Source organism: Vipera berus (assembly GCF_964194415.1).
Source record: "Vipera berus genome assembly, chromosome: 1".
Lineage (NCBI taxonomy): Eukaryota > Metazoa > Chordata > Lepidosauria > Squamata > Viperidae > Vipera > Vipera berus.
The window spans coordinates 267,259,085-267,265,167 of record NC_138202.1 but is presented as its reverse complement, the minus strand read 5'-3'; positions in this window follow the sequence as shown (position 1 = coordinate 267,265,167).

Sequence of the window (6,083 nt, the reverse complement as noted above, 5' to 3'; positions counted from 1 at the left end):
ATATTAGCAATCTTCTAAACATGTAATGGCAGGCATAAAAAGCCATTGGAAAAGTAATGGAGAATCCATGGCTGAAAGACCCCCGTTTCAAAAGAGCTGCTTAGTTTGCCAAGAATAAAATAGGGTGAGATTTTTTCCCCCCCTTTATGTCTTCTCCATTGATTATTCCTTTTTTGCTTTCCCTTTCCCACTAGTTTCACCAGAAAGTCAATACATTAGAAGATTAGAAGAAGCTAGTTTTTATCTTTTCTGAAAGATCAGGAGTTTGGCCTCCAGACCTTTTGATGAAATCTTTCCTTGAAATACTTTGTTTTGCTCTCAATTGTCATCCCAGCCCAGAGGTTGCTGTAACAAGGAAGCTACTGGATCAATTAGCTTTGCAAAGTATTTCCTATAAGGCAAACATGATTAGTGGAGACAGCGGCGACTGGAACACCGAAGCCGTCATCACCTTGCCTCTACCAACTCTCATCCTCCCTGCCCACCCTTTCCCCACAGGACATGATGGGCCTGGGTGCAAGCCACGGTGGCAGAGTGGCTTGACCTTACACCTGCAGCCCCATAGAGGTGAGAGCTCTATGGGGTATGCTTCACCCAGAGTGGGTTCTGGACCACCTCCGGAAGCAGAGTCACAACCCATCGTGAGAGGATGGGGAGTGGCCTGCCTCTGGGGTTCACCCAGCCAAGTGGCAGTGGCTGGGTGACGGTCCAGATACCCACCTACCCAACTCGAACCTCCTGCCAATTCTCCATCCAGGGGACTGCCTTCCCAAAAAACCCTGTGACTTTATGCTTCTCCAATATTCAAGCACAGACCTACACGCCCTCAGAGGTTCCCCCCTCTCCTGGGTGCGACCCGCCTTCGCTACATCCAATCTCGATGACGGGCCCGACCACTGGGCTTCTGAGAGATGGCTGGGCAGGGTCAGGGGCCTCCAGCAAAAATCCATCAAGAGACCCTGGTTAAGTTCCTAGTTAAGTTCTTTATCGGGTTAGGGAGGGGGGCGGGAAAAGACTATGGTTGTTCGGTGAAGGGGGGCCTTCCAACTACCATAGCGCAGGCCAGGCCTACGACCGTTCACGAAGGTGAGGAACGTGGGCCAGTCGCCGACAAAGCCCAGTGGCGAGCTGACGAACAACCAATTCCCAGGATGGTGGGGAACGGCAGAAGGTGCACAAGCAGAGGGCCGTATTGACACCGGGAGGGTCATCTCCGCTCTGTACAAGCGGTGAGACGCTCCGACCCTCTGTACTTCCCCCGAGGACCCGGGAGCGAAGATGTGCAGCCTCCTAAGCTCAGGCTGGTCTACCTAAATGCCAGGTCCGTTGCTAACAAGGCTCACCTTGTTCGTGACCTAGTGGAGAGTGAGCACGCGGACCTGGCTTGCATCACGGAAACCTGGCTGGGCCCAGAGGGTGGTGTCCCTCTGGTTGACCTCTGCCCGCCTGGTTTCCAGGTGCTGCACCAGCCTCGAGCCCATGGTAGGGGCGGAGGAGTGGCAGTAATCATCAGGGAGATCCTTAGCCCGCGGGAGACCACCGTCCCTCAGATAGTCGGGTGTGAGTCTCTCCTTCTGAGATACGGTCCGGGGGCGCAGTTGGGCCTGCTGCTGGCGTACCTTCCACCTAATCGTGCAGCGGCAGCCCTGCCTAAGCTACTCGATGTCCTCTCAGGGTTGGTGGTTGAATTCCCCAAACTCATGGTCTTGGGCGACTTTAACCTACCGTCCCTGGGAGGATCGTCCGAACTAGCTTGGGAGTTCATGGCTTCCATGGCGGCCATGGACCTGTCGCAAATAATTTCAGGACCGACTCATGAGGGAGGCCACACCCCTGACTTGGTATTCTTATCTGGACGGTGGCGTGATGATCTTGGTGGGGGCTCCCCAACCGTTATGCCCCTGTCATGGACCAATCATCACCTCCTACGGCTGGACTTCCGCTTTGCCACCCCCCGCCGTGGGTGCGCGGAGCCAACCAGATGGTACCGCCCCAGGCGCCTAATGGACCCTGACAGGTTCCAGGCAGCGCTTGGGAACCCACCTGCACTCCCTGCTCACAGCTCGGTGGACGCCTTAGTGGAAGCCTGGGAAAGGGCAGCCATGGAGGCTCTGGACCGAGTTGTACCCCTGCGACCCCTGACCCGGCGCAGATCCCAGCGAGCCCCATGGTTCACCGCGGAGCTCCGGGAGATGAAGCGTCGGAGACGGGGCCTAGAGAGCCGTTGGAGATCCAGTCGATCCGAACCCGACCGATTGCGACTAAGAATCCTCACCAGGTCTTATCTCGCAGCGATAAGGGTGGCGAAATCCAACTACTTTTCCACCCTCATCGCGTCCGCAGATAATCGCCCGGCTGCCTTGTTCAGAGTGACTCGCTCCCTACTGAACCAAGAGGTGAGGGAGGAACCCTTACAGGGTCGAGCCGAGGAATTTGGTCAATATCTGTTGGATAAAATCGCTCGGATTCGAACCGACCTGGACTCCAACTGGGCAGAGTTGGAGGAACAGGACATGGACAGTCTTGTCGATGTCACCTGGGAGGAATTTGATCCTGTGACTCCAAAGGAAGTGGACAGGATTATGAGGAGGTTGAGCTCCTCCACATGCTTACTGGACCCGTGCCCTTCCTGGCTGGCTTATGCAGCTCGAGAGGGGACACGAGGCTGGTTTCAGGCGGTCATCTCTGCTTCTCTGAGTGAGGGTCACTTCCCCGCCTCCTTGAAGGAGGCGGTGGTGAGACCTCTCCTCAAGAAGGCCACCTTGGACCCAACCTCATTGAATAGCTTTCGTCCAGTCTCCAACCTTCGCTTCCTTGCGAAGGTTGTTGAGAGTGTGGTGGCGCATCAACTTCCTCAGGTCCTGGATGAAGCGGTTTATCTTGACCCGTGCCAATCGGGCTTCAGGCCGGGCTACAGCACGGAGACGGCATTGGTCGCTCTGATGAATGATCTCTGGAGGGCCCGGGACAGAGGCCATTCCTCTGTCCTAGTCCTATTAGACCTTTCGGCGGCTTTCGATACCATCGACCATGGTATCTTGCTGCGGCGCCTCAGGGGACTGGGAGTGGGAGGCACGGTACTGCGGTGGTTCTCCTCCTTTCTCCTGGGTCGCTCGCAGTCGGTGCTGGCAGGGGGGCAGAGATCGACTCCGAGGCCTCTCGTTTGTGGAGTCCCTCAGGGGTCGGTTCTCTCACCTCTCCTGTTCAACATCTACATGAAACCGCTGGGTGAGATCATTCGTGGTTTTGGAGTAGGGTACCATCAGTATGCTGATGACACCCAGCTTTTCATCTCAACTCCAAACAGCATCAGTGATGCCCTCGACGTGATGTCCCGTTGCCTGAAAGCGGTCCGGGAATGGATGGGGAGGAACAGGCTTCAACTCAACCCGGACAAGACTGAATGGCTGTACATACCGGCAAGCCAGGATACTCAGAACATTCCATCCCTTAACATCGGGGATGAGTTATTACCCCCTGTTGATAGGGCCCGCAACCTGGGTGTCCTCCTAGACTCACAGCTATCCTTGGAAGATCACATAGGAGCTGTGACCAAGGGGGCCTTCTCCCGGGTTCAACTGGTGCGCCAACTACGACCTTATCTGGACCTGGATGCCTTACGTACAGTCACCCATGCACTTGTGACCTCTCGCCTTGACTACTGTAACGCTCTCTACATGGGGCTGCCCTTGAGAGCCACTCGGAAGCTTCAACTGGTGCAGAGTGCAGCTGCACGGACACTTTTGGGGGCCTCCCGATACTCCCATATCACACCTCTCCTCCGTGAGCTGCACTGGCTTCCGGTTGCCTTCCGAGTGAAATTCAAGGTGCTAACAATGACATACAAAGCCCTTCATGGCATGGGTCCGGACTACCTACGGGAGCACCTTCTGCCAACGTCAACACCCCTCTGTCCTGTGCGCTCCCACAGAGAGGGCCTCCTCAGGGTGCCACCGCTCAAGGAATGTCGGCTGGTGGCCCCCAGGGGGAGGGCATTCTCAGTGAGTGCGCCAACCCTCTGGAACTGCTTGCCTACCGAAATCCGGATGGCCCCCGACCTCCGCACCTTCCGGCGTGACTTAAAAACTTACCTGTTCCAGCAGTCCGGCCTGGCCTGATAGCTCTTGGGGTCTCAGTTGTTTTTACTACTGTTTTTTACTATTGTTCAACTGTATACCTACCTTACTCTGTACACCGCCCCGAGTCCCTCGGGAGAAGGGCAGTATATAAAAACAAATAAATAAAATAAATAAATAAATAAATAAATAAATAATTATGATTCTAATTGGAATGTTTGTATTTCAGACATTTCAAAATTAAAGAAATGACTAGGTTTTATACCTGCAAAAAAATCTAGATAACTATATTGCTTTGAGAGTAAAAATCTAAAGCACATTTATTAGCATCAATTAACATGATCATGAAAACAATCACAAGAGGTTTTTTCTGATTGGAAATGATCAACTAAGGATCAATCATGTGATCATAGGGAAATATCTCTGGAATCTATAGAAAGTGTTTATTTATACAAAAAACGAACCTAGAAATTAAATAATGAAATGAAAATATATAATGAAATGAAATGATAGACGTTTTAAATCTCCCGGGCATTTTTGGAAAATTTATTTCATTATTTATTTGTTTGGAAGATTTATATAGTTGTGTAATTGTGACTACAGGCAATGTAAATAATAATAATAATAGACAATCCGAAAAGTCCTCGAGCTCTACTTGAACATCACTGGCATTGACTCTCCATAAGTCAGTTACAAAAGGCAGCTGTACTTGGAACAACTTACATCCTGCAACGATACACTTAACCCCATCACACAATGACATCTGCCTATCTCAGTTCCTTGGGAAGGACTCAGTAAGTGGATAAAAATGCCAAATCCAGACTAAGCATTTGACTGACTATGCCATTAACAATAACCCCAACAACAGACAATATTACAATAAAAACCACGCTATATCAACAAAAGGGAATCCACAAGCTAATATATCAACAACATCAAGCTAAGCTCACCAATCACATCCCCCATCTCCCAGAAGATGGGCTAGTCTATTTCCTTGGCTGCAAAGACTAGGGAAAAACACAAGTTTTTAAAGCTTTCTGGAATATTAGTAAGTTTGGAAATGGGGACTTATTCTAAAGGTGCTGCAACAGAAAAGGCATTTCTCTTAGGGCCCATCAGAAAAAAAAATGCCCCAAGAAGGAGACCCAAGCATGGACAACCATGTGATCGGTCAGAAATAACCAAAGATAGACAGTCTTGAAAATAACTTGGTCCTGTACCATGTAGGGTTTGTAAGTGATAACCAGCACCTTGAATTCATCTGGAAGGATGTTGGGAGCCAGTGTAGCTTCCTAAAAGTAGTGTTACATGGACATATCATGGTATACTCATATCTACCCATCCCACTGCAGTTTGGATGGTCTTCAATGCCAGTCTTATATAGAGCACATCACAGTAGTCCCATTGGGAGGGGACTAAGGAAGGCATGGATGATTGCAAGCAGGGCTTCCCAATCCAGGAATTGACACAATTGGTGCACCAGATGAAATTGTGCAAAATCCTTCTTAGGTACAACTGCCACCTACTCCTTGAGGAAGAGCTGTGAGTCCAGGAAGATTATTGAAGTCCACACTTGTTCACTCCCTTCAGGAATAATGGTGATAAATGTCTAGTTTCTGGATTCAGAGGACCAAATCTCACAGCTATTTAGTCTTGCTAGGATTGAGCTAAAACCTGTTCTTCCCCATCCAGGTCTCCATAGTCTCTAGATACTGGAACAGAACCTTCACTGTGCTATCTCTTTGGCCCAGGGCAGACATGTACAACTGATTATTATCAACATACTGATGACAAACAAGTTCACCCAGTGACTTTATTTAGATGTTGTGGAGAGAGTGTAGAGCTCTGAGGCATCCCATAAAACAGAGGTTGAGGGCTAGAACTTTCTTTCCCCATTGAAGGAAAGAAAGGAATCATCTCAACACTGTAGACCCTAAGCCCGACCCTCTGAGCAGGTCCAGAAGAATACCATGGTCAAGAGTATTAAAAACCACCAAAAGATCAAAA